Raw genomic sequence first — 17,310 nt, 5'->3', positions numbered from 1 at the left:
GCCAAACAAAACTCAAAATGGGTTGCCCTGATTCTGTAGTTTGCAGAAACACCCCAAATGTGGTCGTAAACTACTATTTGGCTAAACGGCAGGACATAGAAGAAGGGGAACGCCATACGGTTTTTGGAAGGCAGATTTTGCTGGACTGGTTTATTTACACCATGTACCCTTTCAAGCCCCCTGATGCACCACTAGAGTAGAAACTCCATAAAAGTGACCCCATCTAGGAAACTACGGGATAAGGTGGTTGTTGATTTGGTACTATTTTAGGGGTAAATATGATTTTTGGTTGCTCTATATTACACTTTTTTGAGGCAAGGTAACAAAAAAATTAAATTCTAAAATTTTTCTACATTTGCTATTTAGTTTTGTGGAACACCTAAAGGGTTAACAAAGTTTATAAAGTAACTTTTGAATACCTTGAGGGGTGTAGTTTCTTAGATGGGGTCACTTTTTTGGAGTTTCTAGTCTAGGCTACATCAGGGGGGGCTTCTAATGGGACATGGTGTCAAAAAAAAAAACTGTCCATCAAAATCTGCCTTCCAGAAACCATATGGAGTTCCCTTCGTTCTATGCCCTGCCGTGCGGCTATATAGCCATTTACGACCACATATGGGGTGTTTCTGCAAACTACAGAATCAGGGCCATAAATATTGAGTTTTTTTTGGCTGTTAACCCTTGCTTTATTACTGGAAAAAAAGGATTCAAATGGAAATTTTGCCCAACAATGGGTGTTTTGGCACCGTTTTTATTTTATATTTTTAACACCGTTCATCCGAGGGGTTTGGTCAAATGTTATTTTTATAGCGACGACTTTTACGCACGCGACGATGCCCAATATGTATGGCTCTCAGACTTTGGAGACACTAAGCAGGCATCCTAAAACTGCGGCCCTCCAGATGTTGTAAAACTACAATTCCCACCATGCCCTGCTGATGGCTGTAGGTTGTCTGGGCATGCTGGGAGTTATAGTTTTACAACATCTGGAGGGCCGCAGTTTGAGGATGCCTGCACTAAAACTAATATTTTTTTGGGGAAAAAAAATTGTTTCTGTGTCTCCAAAGTCTGAGAGCCATAGTGTTTTATGTTCTCTAGGGGACTGTTGGAGATTATAAAAATTTAGTACTCCATGGAAGTGTGATACTCCCTGAAGCAATCGATAATGCAGAGGCCCGGATGATCGGGGCAAGTGTCACACTGAGTAGTGGTGTCCTTCCGTATCCCCCTCTTGTGACACACTCTGCATCTTTTTGGGTTCGTCCCTTCTTTCCAGTATGGGGGACCACACCTGGAAAGTGTTGGCCAGGGACGATCCGGGCGCCTCCAGTTCCCGAGGTACTCCGGCCTGCTCTTTCCCGGTCCGAAAACATCAGGTCTTTGAGGACTGCCTCATAGAATTGGAGGAATGTCCCTGTGCTGCCAGCACTTCGGGATAGTACAAAAGAGTTGTACATGGCAACCTGCACCATGTAGACCGCAACTTTTTTGTACCATGCCCGGGTTTTGCGCATGGCATTATATGGCTTGAGGACTTGATCAGAGAGATCAACTCCTCCCATATACCGATTGTAGGCGACGATACAATCGGGCTTGAGGACCGTTGCCGTGGTACCTCGCACAGAGACTGGGGTGGTGCTGTTACCGTGGATTGTGGACAGCATAAGGACATCCCTCTTGTCCTTATACCTGACCAGCAACAGGTTTCCACTGGTAAGTGCACGGGTCTCACCCCTGGGGATAGGTACCTGGAGGGGGTGGGCAGGGAGGCCGCGTTGATTTTTCCGCACGGTCCCACAAGCGAACGTGGATCTGGCGGCAAGGGACCTGAACAAGGGAATGCTGGTATAAAAGTTGTCCATGTACAATTGGTAACCCTTATCCAGCAGTGGGTACATAAGGTCCCACACGAGTTTCCCGGTAACACCCAGAGTGGGGGGACATTCTGGTGGTTGAATCCGGGAATCTCGCCCCTCGTACACACGAAATTTGTAAGTGTACCCTGAGGTACTCTCACAAATTTTGTATAGCTTCACGCCATACCTCGCCCGCTTTGTGGGAATGTATTGGCGGAAACTGAGTCTCCCCTTGAACGCAACGAGAGACTCATCAACCGCGACCTCCCTTCCAGGTACGTAGGCCTGCTGAAATGTGGCCCCAAAGTGATCGATGACCGGCCGTATCTTGTACAGCCGGTCATAGGCAGGATCACTTCGGGGGGGACATGCTGCATTATCGGAATAATGCAGACATTTCCGGATGGCCTCAAACCGGGAGCGTGTCATGGCCGTACTGTACAGTGGGGTCTGGTATAGGACGTCCCCACTCCAGTACAGCCTGACACTGGGTTTTTGCACTAGACCCATATGCAGCACGAGGCCCCAAAATGTCCTCATCTCGGCTGCACTGACCGGCGTCCAGCCACCGGGTCTAGCCAAAAATGAGCCCGGGTTTTGAGCGACGAACTGTTGGGCGTACAGATTCGTCTGCTCCACCATCAGATTCACCAGTGGGTTACTGAAAAAAAAACTAAAAAAGTATATCTCAGTAAACCCCACTGTGGGAATCTGGATTCCAGGATTGCCAGCGAAATCCGGAATCTCAGGCTCAAAGTCCACTGGGGGACACCAGCTAAGTTCATCGGCAGGGAGCTCCGGTGAACTTATTTGGTGGGCCGGGAAACCAGTACGAACCCCAGGGCGGCTCGTACTAGGGTGGGCCACAGGATCCCTAGCATGTGTGGCCCCTGGCTCCGCCTGGCGGCGTCTCCGCTGCCTTGGTGGCTCATCGTCATCCGATGATGATGAGGAGGATGCGGATGACAAAAGGAACGTGGGGTCATCCTCATCCTCACTGGGGCTCTCAGAGTCGGAGGCAATCTGGGCATATGCCTCCTCGGCCGAGAACACCCGGCGGGCCATGGGTGTGTGTGTGTGCGTGTGTATGTGCGTGCGTGTAAACCTTTATTCTATGTGCGTGTGTGTGGGGGCACGGGTGTTCACGTACTAAAAGTCCAGGCAAAAAAAATGGGCAAGTGTTAGAAAAAAAAAAAAAAAAAGTTCAAACTTGCTGATCAGCGGTTCAACGCTGATCAGCGGTCGGTGGGGTGGTGGGGCGGTGGGGCGGGCGATGCGCTAACAGTGGACGGACGCTAAAAAGTGCCGGCCAGTCAGCGCACGCAGAAAAAAAAAAGTGGTGGTGGGGGGGTCTGGTGGGGGGGGGGGGGGTCTGGTGGGGGGGGGCTGGTGGTGAGGGGTGGGCTGGTGGTGGGGGGGATGCGGGGGGGGGGGCAAGTGGCAGGGGGGTCTGGGGTCTGGTAGCTGAAAAAAAAAAGTTTGGAATAAATGTGATTTATTTATTTTTTTTCTAACTTTTCCCTTCTATCCCTGCCTAAAGGTGCCTCTCCCTCACTGACCCTAACCTACCTGGGTGGCGATGGGTGCAGGAGGGTGATGGATGGCGATTAGGGGGACACAGGAGCTGGTGCTGGACGATGCTGCAGGGTGCTCGTGCAGAACAGGAAGAGGAGGGGAGAGAGGAGCGCAGGAAGTTTGAATCTCGCGCCTCTCTCCCCTGCACCAATCAGCACCCTGGACAGCGGCGTTCAGCACCAGGGCCAGCTCCGCCTCTGCAAATCCTCGGACTGCGATTGGTGGTGTAAAATTACGCCACCGATCGCAGTCTTTTTCCGGTTCATCGGGTCACAGGACACCCGAATGGACCGGAAACGCAGAAAACCGCAGGTCTGAATTGACCTGCGGTTTTCTGCGATCGTCGATGCGGGGGGGTCAAATGACCCCCCCCTGCATTGTTACAGGATGCCGGCTGAATGATTTCAGCCGGCATCCCGTTCCGATTAACCCCCGCGGCGCCGGCATCGCTATTTAAAGCCATGACGTACCGGTACGTCATGTGTCCTTAAGGACTCGGGAAACATGCCGTACCGGTACGTCATGTGTCCTTAAGGGGTTAAAGGGTTGATCATTGACTTTTAGAAAGCTGCCTTACATCTGGTAGCATTTGAGGCAGAGCTTGTTAAGCGCTAATGTGCATCCCTTTCTTTACAGAATTCCAAATAAGCATGCATGGCTCTCTCCCCAAATCCTGTAGTTAACCTTTCAAAGCATTGCGATGAACAGTTATGTTGTGGTGCAGTGTAAAGGACATGGAGGGCACTTATGTGCTGAGTCCGTACTAGGGATCAACCGATATTGATTTTTTAGAGCCGATACCGATAATCTGGGAACTTTCAGACCAATAGCTGATAATTTATACCGATCATTTATACTTAATATTTTGGTGTTTGTGGGTTTTTATTTATTTATTTATTTTTTTACTAACTTTTAGCCCCTTTAGGGGCTAGAAACCTTATCCTATTCACCTTGATAGAGCTCTATCAGGGTGAATAGGACTTTACACTCTCCCTGCTGCTCTGTGCTTTGTGCAAACGGCAGCAGGGAGCTGACTATGGCAGCCAGGGCTTCAGTAGCGTCCTGGCTGCCATGGTAACCGATCAGAGCCCCAGGATTACACTGCTGGGGCTCCAATCAGAAGCTGCCACTGCACCACCAATGAGAAACGGAGAAGGGACCCTGTGACCACTGCTACCAATGAATAATATTGGGGGGCTTGGGTGGGGGTGCACTGTGCCACCAATGTTTTTAATATTGGGGGGGCGCACTGCGCCACTAATGTCTTTAATACTAGGGTTGGGTGGGGGGGCGCACTGCACCACCAATGTCTTTAATTCTGGGGTTGGGAGGCGCACTGTGCCACCAATGAAGATAACTCGCCCATTAATTCATATACAGGAGGCACGAGCTGGCTGTAGAATCATATAGCTGCACCCGACCTCTATGAGCTGTAGCTGCGATCCATGGCAGTTAACCCCCTTTGTGCAGCACCTGATGGTTTAACTGCTGTGGATCCCAGCCAATTGTCATAGACGTCGGGTGCAGCTATATGATTCTGCAGCCAGCTTCCACCTCCTGTTGAATTTGAATGAATGAGTAAGTAAACATCATTGGTGGCGCAGTGGCCACAGCCCCTCCCCTCCTCTCTCCTCTCATTGGTGGCAGCGGCAGCAGCGGCACAGGGGGAGGGAGACGCTGCTTCCTTTTCCCCTGTGCTGCTGAGGGAACACGGATCGCGCTGACAGCAGTGTGATCCTTGTTCCCGATTCGTTATCGGCATATCGGCAAAATAGATGCCGATAACTTTGAAGATCCTGAATATCGGCAAAACCGATAATCGGTCGATCCCTAGTCCGTACCATGTACGACAGGTGCTGGCTGTATGATACAACTGGCACTTGGCCGAATGGACTGGGAATACTGATCATTTAACCCCTTAGATGCCATTGGTGATATCAATTGCAGAATCTGTGGGGTTAGGCAGAAGGAAAAGGCTTCATTTACGTTCCGATCTGAACCACTTTGTCAAATTGTGGGGCTCCAATCAGTTGCCATGACAGCCTGGGGATTTGGGAGAGTGTCAGAATTTCATAGACTGTAATAGTATTATTTTGCAATCTATGGAATAAACGATCAGAAGATCACATTTTCACATCCCCTAAGAGGACTAAAAATTAAAGTTAAAAAATGAAATTACCCTCTTTCCTTTTCTTACATATAAAAATAAATAATATAAAAATAAACAGAACAGGTATCACCAAGTTAGAAAATATCTGAAATATTATAAACATGTATTCACCATTTTTAGTCACCTTTTCCCCTATAAAACAAAAAACAAAACTTGCATAAAAAGTGATCAAAAAGCCATATGTACCACAAAATGGTAGAATAAAAATGACAGTTCACCCAGCAAAAAACAAGCCCTCGTAGAGCTCTGTACAGTCGTGGCCAAAAGTTTTGAGAATAACATAAATATTGGAAAAGTTGCAGCTTAAGTTTTTATAATAGCAATTTGCATATACTCCAGAATGTTATGAAGAATGATCAGATGAATTGCATAGTCCTTCTTTGCCATGAAAATTAAATTAATCCCAAAAAAACCTTTCCACTGCATTTCATTGCTGTCATTAAAGGACCTGCTGAGATCATTTCAGTAATCCTCTTGTTAACTCAGGTGAGAATGTTGACAAGCCCAAGGCTGGAGATCATTATGTCAGGCTGATTGGGTTAAAATGGCAGACTTGACCTGTTAAAAGGAGGGTGATGCTTGAAATCATTGTTCTTCCATTGTTAACCATGGTGACCTGCAAAGAAATGCGTGCAGCCATCATTGCATTGCATAAAAATGGCTTCACAGTCAAGGATATTGTGGCTACTAAGATTGCACCTCAATCAACAATTTATAGGATCATCAAGAACTTCAAGGAAAGAGGTTCAATTCTTGTTAAGAAGGCTTCGGGCGTACAAGAAAGTCCAGCAAGCGCCAGGATCGTCTCCTAAAGAGGATTCAGCTGCAGGATCGGAGTGCCACCAGTGGAGAGTTTGCTCAGGAATGGCAGCAGGCAGGTGTGAGCGCATCTGCACGCACTGTGAGGAGAAGACTTTTGGAAGATGGCCTGGTGTCAAGAAGGGCATCAAAGAAGCCACTTCTCTCCAAAAAAAACAGATTGATCTTCTGCAGAAAATATGGTGAATGGACAGCTGAGGACTGGGGCAAAGTCATATTCTCCGATGAAGCCTCTTTCCAATTGTTTGGGGCATCAGGAAAAAGGCTTGTCCAGAGAAGAAAAGGTGAGTGCTACCATCAGTCCTGTGTTATGCCAACAGTAAAGCATCCTGAGACCATTCATGTGTGGGGTCAAGGGAGTGGGCTCACTCACAATTTTGCCCAAAAACACAGCCATGAATAAAGAATGGTACCAAAACACCTTCCAACAGCAACTTCTTCCAATAATCCAACAACAGTTTGGTGAAGAACAATGCATTTTCCAGCACGATGGAGCACCATCGTGTCATAGCAGATAAGGCAAAAGTGATAACTAAGTGGCTCGGGTACCAAAACGTTGACATTTTGGGTCCATGGCCTGGAAACTCCCCAGATCTTAATACCATTGAGAACTTGTGGTCAATCCTCAAGAGGCGGGTGGACAAAAAACCCCCCCACTAATTCTGACAAACTCCAAGAAGTGATGATGAAAGAATGGGTTGCTATTAGAGTTGAGCGGACACCTGGATGTTCGGGTTCGAGAAGTTCGGCCGAACTTCCCGAAAATGTTCGGGTTCGGGATCCGAACCCGATCCGAACTTCGTCCCGAACCCGAACCCCATTGAAGTCAATGGGGACCCGAACTTTTTGGCACTAAAAAGGCTGTAAAACAGCCCAGGAAAGGGCTAGAGGGCTGCAAAAGGCAGCAACATGTAGGTAAATCCCCTGCAAACAAATGTGGATAGGGAAATGAATTAAAATAAAAATTTAATAAATAAAAATTAACCAAAATCAATTGGAGAGAGGTCCCATAGCAGAGAATCTGGCTTCACGTCACCCACCACTGGAACAGTCCATTCTCAGATATATTTAGGCCTCGGCACCCAGGCAGAGGAGAGAGGTCCCGTAACAGAGAATCTGGCTTCATGTCAGCAGAGAATCAGTCTGCATGTCATAGCAGAAAATCAGGCTTCACGTCAGCCACCACTGCAATAGTCCATTGTCATAAATTTAGGCCCAGCACCCAGGCAGAGGAGAGAGGTCCCGTAACAGACAATCTGGCTTCATGTCAGCAGAGAATTAGTCTGCATGTCATAGCAGAGAATCAGGCTTCACGTCAGCCACCACTGCAACAGTCCATTGTCATAAATTTAGGCCCAGCACCCAGGCAGAGGAGAGAGGTCCCGTAACAGACAATCTGGCTTCATGTCAGCAGAGAATCAGTCTTCATGTCATAGCAGAGAATCAGTCTTCATGTCATAGCAGAGAATCAGGCTTCACGTCACCCACCACTGTAAGAGTCCATTTTCATAAATTTAGGCCCAGCACCCAGGCAGAGGAGAGAGGTCCCGTAACAGACAATCTGGCTTCATGTCAGCAGAGAATCAGTCTTCATATTATAGCAGAGAATCAGGCTTCACGTCACCCACCACTGTAAGAGTCCATTTTCATAAATTTAGGCCCAGCACCCAGGCAGAGGAGAGAGGTCCCGTAACAGACAATCTGGCTTCATGTCAGCAGAGAATTAGTCTGCATGTCATAGCAGAGAATGAGGCTTCACGTCAGCCACCACTGCAACAGTCCATTGGCATATATTTAGGCCCAGCACCCAGGCAGAGGAGAGAGGTCCCGTAACAGACAATCTGGCTTCATGTCAGCAGAGAATCAGTCTTCATATCATAGCAGAGAATCAGGCTTCACGTCAGCCACCACTGCAACAGTCCATTGGCATATATTTAGGCCCAGCACCCAGGCAGAGGAGAGAGGTCCCGTAACAGACAATCTGGCTTCATGTCAGCAGAGAATCAGTCTTCATATCATAGCAGAGAATCAGGCTTCACGTCACCCACCACTGTAAGAGTCCATTTTCATAAATTTAGGCCCAGCACCCAGGCAGAGGAGAGAGGTCCCGTAACAGACAATCTGAGAGAATTAGTCTGCATGTCAAAGCAGAGAATGAGGCTTCACGTCAGCCACCACTGCAACAGTCCATTGGCATATATTTAGGCCCAGCACACAGGCAGAGGAGAAAGGTCCCGTAACAGAGGATCTGGCTTCATGTCAGCAGAGAATCAGTCTGCATGTCATAGCAGAAAATCAGGCTTCACGTCAGCCACCACTGCAACAGTCCATTGTCAGATATTTAGGCCCAGCACCCAGGCAGAGGAGAGAGGTCCCGTAACAGAGGATCTGGCTTCATGTCAGCAGAGAATCAGTCTGCATGTCATAGCAGAAAATCAGGCTTCACGTCACCCAGCACTGTAAGAGTCCATTTTCATAAATTTAGGCCCAGCACCCAGGCAGAGGAGAGAGGTCCCGTAACAGACAATCTGGCTTCATGTCAGCAGAGAATCAGTCTTCATGTCATAGCAGAGAATCAGTCTTCATGTCATAGCAGAGAATCAGGCTTCACGTCACCCACCACTGTAAGAGTCCATTTTCATAAATTTAGGCCCAGCACCCAGGCAGAAGAGAGAGGGCCCGTAACAGACAATCTGGCTTCATGTCAGCAGAGAATCAGTCTTCATATCATAGCAGAGAATCAGGCTTCACGTCACCCACCACTGTAAGAGTCCATTTTCATAAATTTAAGCCCAGCACCCAGGCAGAGGAGAGAGGTCCCGTAACAGACAATCTGGCTTCATGTCAGCAGAGAATCAGTCTGCATGTCATAGCAGAAAATCAGGCTTCACGTCATCCACCACTGCAACAGTCCATTGTCAGATATTTAGGCCCAGCACCCAGGCAGAGGAGAGAGGTCCCGTAACAGAGGATCTGGCTTCATGTCAGCAGAGAATTAGTCTGCATGTCATAGCAGAGAATCAGGCTTCACGTCACCCAACATTGGAACAGTCCATTGGCATATATTTAGGCCCCAGCACCCAGACAGAGGAGAGGTTCATTCAACTTTGGGTAGCCTCGCAATATAATGGTAAAATGAAAATAAAAATAGGATTGAATGAGGAAGTGCCCTGGAGTCCAATAATATATGGTTAAGGGGAGGTAGTTAATGTCTAATCTGGACAAGGGACGGACAGGTCCTGTGGGATCCATGCCTGGTTCATTTTTATGAACGTCAGCTTGTCCACATTGGCTGTAGACAGGCGGCTGCGTTTGTCTGTAATGACGCCCCCTGCCGTGCTGAATGCACGTTCAGACAAAACGCTGGCCGCCGGGCAGGCCAGCACCTCCAAGGCATAAAAGGCTAGCTCTGGCCACGTGGACAATTTAGAGACCCAGAAGTTGAATACTGCCGAACCATCAGTCAGTACGTGGAGGGGTGTGCACACGTACTGTTCCACCATGTTAGTGAAATGTTGCCTACTGCTAACACGTTGCGTATCAGGTGGTGGTGCAGTTAGCTGTGGCGTGTTGACAAAAGTTTTCCACATCTCTGCCATGCTAACCCTGCCCTCAGAGGAGCTGGCCGTGACACAGCTGCCTTGGCGACCTCTTGCTCCTCCTCTGCCTTGGCCTTGGGCTTCCACTTGTTCCCCTGTGACATTTGGGAATGCTCTCAGTAGCGCGTCTACCAACGTGCGCTTGTACTCGCGCATCTTCCTATCACTCTCCAGTGCAGGAAGTAAGGTGGGCACATTGTCTTTGTAGCGTGGATCCAGCAGGGTGGCAACCCAGTAGTCCGCACAGGTTAAAATGTGGGCAACTCTGCTGTCGTTGCGCAGGCACTGCAGCATGTAGTCGCTCATGTGTGCCAGGCTGCCCAGGGGTAAGGACAAGCTGTCCTCTGTGGGAGGCGTATCGTCATCGTCCTGCCTTTCCCCCCAGCCACGCACCAGTGATGGGCCCGAGCTGCGTTGGGTGCCACCCCGCTGTGACCATGCTTCATCCTCATCCTCCTCCACCTCCTCCTCATCCTCGTCCTCCTCGTCCTCCAGTAGTGGGCCCTGGCTGGCCACATTTGTACCTGGCCTCTGCTGTTGCCAAAAACCTCCCTCTAAGTCACTTCGAAGAGACTGGCCTGAAAGTGCTAAAAATGACCCCTCTTCCTCCTCCTCCTCCTCCTCCTGGGCCACCTCCTCTTCCATCATCGCCCTAAGTGTTTTCTCAAGGAGACATAGAAGTGGTATTGTAACGCTGATAACGGCGTCATCGCCACTGGCCATGTTGGTGGAGTACTCGAAACAGCGCAACAGGGCACACAGGTCTCGCATGGAGGCCCAGTCATTGGTGGTGAAGTGGTGCTGTTCTGTAGTGCGACTGACCCGTGCGTGCTGCAGCTGAAACTCCACTATGGCCTGCTGCTGCTCGCACAGTCTGTCCAGCATGTGCAAGGTGGAGTTCCACCTGGTGGGCACGTCGCATATGAGGCGGTGAGCGGGAAGGCCGAAGTTACGCTGTAGCGCAGACAGGCGAGCAGCAGCAGGATGTGAACGCCCGAAGCGCGAACAGACGGCCCGCACTTTATGCAGCAGCTCTGACATGTCGGGATAGTTGTGAATGAACTTCTGCACCACCAAATTCAGCACATGCGCCAAGCAAGGGATGTGAGCTGCAACGAGATTTCGCCCATTATCGCACACCACCAGGCCGGGCTTGAGGCTCACCGGCAGCAACCACTCGTCGGTCTGTTGTTCTATACCCCGCCACAACTCCTGTGCGGTGTAGGGCCTGTCCCCCAAACATATGAGTTTCAGAATGGCCTGCTGATGTTTACCCCGGGCTGTGCTGAAGTTGGTGGTGAAGGTGTGTGGCTGACTGGATGAGCAGGTGGAAGAAGAGGAGGAGGAAGCCGAGAAGGAGGAGGTGGCAACAGGAGGCAAAGAATGTTGCCCTGCGATCCTTGGCGGCGGAAGGATGTGCGCCAAACAGCTCTCCACCTGGGGCCCAGCTGCCACTACATTTACCCAGTGTGCAGTTAGGGAGATATAGCGTCCCTGGCCGTGCTTACTGGTCCACGTATCTGTGGTTAGGTGGACCTTGCTACAGATGGCGTTGCGCAGTGCACACTTGATTTTATTGGATACTTGGTTGTGCAGGGAAGGCACGGCTCTCTTGGAGAAGTAGTGGCGGCTGGGAACAACATACTGTGGGACAGCAAGCGACATGAGCTGTTTGAAGCTGTCTGTGTCCACCAGCCTAAATGACAGCATTTCATAGGCCAGTAGTTTAGAAATGCTGGCATTCAGGGCCAGGGATCGAGGGTGGCTAGGTGGGAATTTACTCTTTCTCTCAAATGTTTGTGAGATGGAGAGCTGAACGCTGCCGTGTGACATGGTTGAGATGCTTGGTGATGGAGGTGTTGGTGTTGGTGGTACATCCCCTGTTTGCTGGGCGGCAGGTGCCAACGTTCCTCCAGAGGCGGAGGAAGAGGCCGAGGCGGCAGCAGCAGAAGAGGCCGAGGCGGCAGCAGCAGAAGAGGTAGCAGGGGGAGCCTGAGTGACTTCCTTGTTTTTAAGGTGTTTACTCCACTGCAGTTCATACTTCGCATGCAGGTGCCTGGTCATGCAGGTTGTGCTAAGGTTCAGAACGTTAATGCCTTGCTTCAGGCTCTGATGGCACAGCGTGCAAACCACTCGGGTCTTGTCGTCAGCACATTGTTTGAAGAACTACCACGCCAGGGAACTCCTTGAAGCTGCCTTTGGGGTGCTCGGTCCCAGATGGCGGCGGTCAGTAGCAGGCGGAATCTCTTGGTGGCGGGTGTTCTGCTTTTGCCCACTGCTCCCTCTTTTGCTACGCTGTTGGCTCGGTCTCACCACTGCCTCTTCTTCCGAACTGTGAAAGTCATTGGCACGACCTTCATTCCATGTGGGGTCTAGGACCTCATCGTCCCCTGCATCGTCTTCCACCCAGTCTTGATCCCTGACCTCCTGTTCAGTCTGCACACTGCAGAAAGACGCAGCAGTTGGCACCTGTGTTTCGTCATCATCAGAGACGTGCTGAGGTGGTATTCCCATGTCCTCATCATCAGGAAACATAAGTGGTTGTGCATCAGTGCATTCTATGTCTTCCACCGCTGGGGAAGGGCTAGGTGGATGCCCTTGGGAAACCCTGCCAGCAGAGTCTTCAAACAGCATAAGAGACTGCTGCATAACTTGAGGCTCAGACAGTTTCCCTGGTATGCATGGGGGTGATGTGACAGACTGATGGGCTTGGTTTTCAGGCGCCATCTGTGCGCTTTCTGCAGAAGACTGGGTGGGAGATAATGTGAACATGCTGGATCCACTGTCGGCCACCCAATTGACTAATGCCTGTACCTGCTCAGGCCTTACTATCTTTAGAACGGCATTGGGCCCCACCAAATATCGCTGTAAATTCTGGCGGCTACTGGGACCTGAGGTAGTTGGTACACTAGGACGTGTGGCTGTGGCAGAACGGCCACGCCCTCTCCCAGCACCAGAGGGTCCACTAACACCACCACGACCATGTCCGCGTCCTTTACTAGATGTTTTCCTCATTGTTATCGTTCACCACAACAACAAAAATATTATTTGGCCCAATGTATCGAATTCAAATTCAGGCCTTTTTTTACAGACACCTAACACTATCTGGCTATCTATTTAGGTACCGTATTTCACTAATACAGGCACAGCAGTAACCACAGATTTAGCTGACTATAAATTTGAGGCCTATTATTTAGGTGCTGGGTGACAGGTATACGTTTACAGACAGAATTAGACTGGGATATGCACAGTAGCGTGTGTGTGAAGTTATTGAGAATGACCCTATGTGCACCTTGAATCTTATATACTCTTTTAGGGATATATTTAAAGTAGGTCTGATACAGCAGAAACCACTAAATTAGGAAATTGCAAAATTGGGAATTGTATTTCAACCCAGAACAAAAACTGTGCTTTGACGTACACTAAATAACTTGACCAGCTACAGCAATAATGACAGATTTGGATGAATCTAAATTTGAGGCCTATTATTTAGGCGCTGGGTGACAGGTATACGTTTACGGACAGAATTAGACTGGGATTTGCACAGTAGCGAGTGTGTGAAGTTATTGAGAATGACCCTATGTGCACCTTTAATCTTATATACCCTTTTAGGGATAGATTTAAAGTAGGTCTGATACAGCAGAAACCACTAAATTAGGAAATTGCTAAATTGGGAATTGTATTTCAACCCAGAACAAAAACTGTGCTTTGACGGACACTAATTAACTTGCCCAGCTACAGCAGTAACCACAGATTTAGCTAACTATAAATTTGAGGCCTATTATTTAGGCGCTGGGTGACAGGTATACGTTTACGAACAGAATTAGACTGGGATATGCACAGTAGCGTGTGTGTGAAGTTATTGAGAATGACCCTATCTGCACCTTGAATCTAATATACCCTTTTAGGGATAAATTTAAAGTAGGCCTGATACAGCAGAAACCACTAATTTAGAGAATTGCTAAATTGGGAATTGTATTTCAACCCAGAACAAAAACTGTGCTTTGACGGACACTAAATAACTTGCCCAGCTACAGCAATAACCACAGATTTAGCTGACTATAAATTTGAGGCCTATTATTTAGGCGCTGGGTGACAGGTATACGTTTACAGACAGAATTAGACTGGGATATGGCCAAAAAATAACCACACTATTGATGGTTAAATGCACTTGGTGTGACAGCTTGACCCTGATGTAGGATATAGCCAAAAAATAACCACACTATTGATGGTTAAATACACTTGGTGTGACAGCTTCACCCTGATGTAGGATATAGCCAAAAAACAACTACACTATTGAGGGTTAAATGCACTTGATGACAGGCTCAGCTTGCCCCTGATGTAGTATATGGCCAAAAAATAACTACACTATTGATGGTTAAATGCACTTGGTGTGACAGCTTCACCCTGATGTAGGATATAGCCAAAAAACAACCACACTATTGAGGGTTAAATGCACTTGTGACAGCTTGCCCCTGATGTAGTATATGGCCAAAAAATAACCACACTATTGATGGTTAAATGCACTTGGTGTGACAGCTTCACGCTGATGTAGGATACAGCCAAAAAACAACCACACTATTGAGGGTTAAATGCACTTGGTGACAGCTTGCCCCTGATGTAGTATATGGCCAAAAAATAACCACACTATTGATGGTTAAATGCACTTGGTGTGACAGCTTCACGCTGATGTAGGATACAGCCAAAAAACAACCACACTATTGAGGGTTAAATGCACTTGGTGACAGCTTGCCCCTGATGTAGTATATGGCCAAAAAATAACCACACTATTGATGGTTAAATGCACTTGGTGTGACAGCTTCACCCTGATGTAGGATATAGCCAAAAAATAACCACACTATTGAGGGTTAAATGTACTTGGTGGCAGCTTGTGCTGGCGCACCACAAGACACAAATTGGCCGCCGATCACCCCAGAAAAAAGTGAATGAAAAACACTCTGGGCAGCCTAAAAACAGTGAGCAATTGAATAGCAACTGTTCAATCATCCACAGCTGCAGATCGATCTCTGAATGAAGTCTTTTGGAGGAGTTAATCACTGCCTAATCTCGCCCTAACGTCGCAGCTGCAACCTCTCCCTACACTGATCAGAGCAGAGTGACATGTGGCGCTACGTGACTCCAGCTTAAATAGAGGCTGGGTCACATGCTGCACTGGCCAATCACAGACATGCCAATAGTAGGCATGGCTGTAACGGCCTCTTGGGGCAAGTAGTATGACGCTTGTTGATTGGCTGCTTTGCAGCCTTTCAAAAAGCGCCAAGAAAGAGACGAACACCGAACCCGGACTTCTACGAAAATGTTCGGGTTCGGGTCCGTATCACGGACACCCCAAAATTCGGTACGAACCCGAACTATACAGTTCGGGTTCGCTCATCCCTAGTAATGTATCATTGGATTTTTGTAATGGAATCAATGTTTTTTCTGCCTTTTTACCATAAGCTAAAATTGGACTCATAGAACATTGTGGTAATAAATTCTGTAATTTTGCTATTATTCACATGTGAGACTGTGCTATAATTACCTTAAATCTAGTAAAATATGTTATTATCTTGATTACATTGTGTTGAGGGTCCTGGCCTTTGCTCTTCCTTTTTGTTATAGCACATTTTACAGATAAAAGAAGCTAAATTATGAATTTAAATATCTGAAATATTTCCCTCCTTTGTTTCCTTATACGTACATTAAAAATCCCATCCAGAAGTCAAAAGAAGTGTTTTTAAATTTTATACTTGTTCTTCTTCTCTATGAAATTAGCAAAGTACTTTCACCACACTTATTAAATATGTAAAGTCAACAAATTCCAAGATTCAAACTTCAAAAATATTCCAATGTGATGCAGAGGCATCAGTCTTTTACATAATGCTTTGACAATGATAGCAATGAAAGGTACTCTACAATGATCTTTAAAGGGGTTTTCCGAAACTTTTCTATTGATGACCTATCCTCTATATACGTCTGATTGGTGGGGGTAGAAGCTGTTGTGATTTGTTAAAGTTGCATCAAGAACATCCAGTCTGTTCATTTTATTTACAGGGTACAGGTTGCTATAACCAGCTCCTATAGTATTTTTTATTAAAATGACATAATGCAATGTGTCATGCAGTTTCAAGATGGAACATCCAATGCCAAGCCAAGGACAACACACCTTGCTTCACTGCACATGGACCTGAAGCTGCTGGAGGTCTAAATCTCTATATCAGGTTCCCTTTAAAGTGGCTGTGTAGTGGAATAATATTTATGACCTGTTCTAAGGATAGGTCATCAATATAAGATTTGTGGGGTTCTGACTCCCAGCACCCCACACCAATTAGCTGTTCGAAAGGGTTGCAGCGTTCATGCAAGTTTACCGGCATGTCGTCTCCTTTGTAAAGGCAATGCAGTGTAATTTCAACTGTTCGTGTCATTAACTTGAATGGGATGGAGCAGTTTTAATTACACTGCACTGACACTTGAAAGGAGACCACACACATGCGGGTCCACATGCTCCAGGTCCACTTTGAAGAGTAAGCAGTGCTCGCACGAGCGCTATGACCTATTGAAACAGCCGATCAGCGAGGGGGCCGAGAGTCAGAACCCCAGTCATACCTGAGTATAGGTCATCAATATTACTCTACTTTCTATGTTAGAAAATATATTATAAGTATATCACACCCCTCAATCCGTTTTTTGGGGGCAACAGGTATATCACACTAGAGATTGGCCTTGAGGTTCGCCCGGAGTACATTTTGCGGCAAACTTTGCTCGTTCGTGATTCGCCGAACATGCGAACATATGAAGATGTCCACCAGCACCATATTCTTTTACATTGTGAAGTACTTTGACCCATGACACATCCATCAGGTGCTACAGGACAGCCAATTGAGACAATTCAGCACATGGACATGCCCCCTACCTTATAAATAAACGTGATCTGGCCGCCATTTTCAGTCAGTCTTTTGTCAGTGTAGGGAGAGGTTGCTGTGTGGAGCAGGGACAGACTGTTAGGGACACCAAACAATAGCTAATAGGGCCACAAAAGTCATTTTAAGGTCTGATATAGGTGTGCTATCGATAGGTGTGACTAACATAGAAAGTATATTACAGTGCATTTGTATTATGCAGCAGTTGTGTGCGGTTCTGCTGCGATACTGCAGCTACACAGAGTGACAAACGCTATTGGAACAAATAATTTCTACTGGTATGATATACCAGTTGCCTCCAAAAAAACTGATTTAAGCAGGGGTGTTATATACCAATAACATACTTTTTATATAATGCAATTAGGTAGTGCAGC

This window comes from Bufo gargarizans, chromosome 3 (assembly GCF_014858855.1).
Source record: "Bufo gargarizans isolate SCDJY-AF-19 chromosome 3, ASM1485885v1, whole genome shotgun sequence".
NCBI classification, from domain to species: domain Eukaryota; kingdom Metazoa; phylum Chordata; class Amphibia; order Anura; family Bufonidae; genus Bufo; species Bufo gargarizans.
This window is presented reverse-complemented; position numbering follows the sequence as displayed.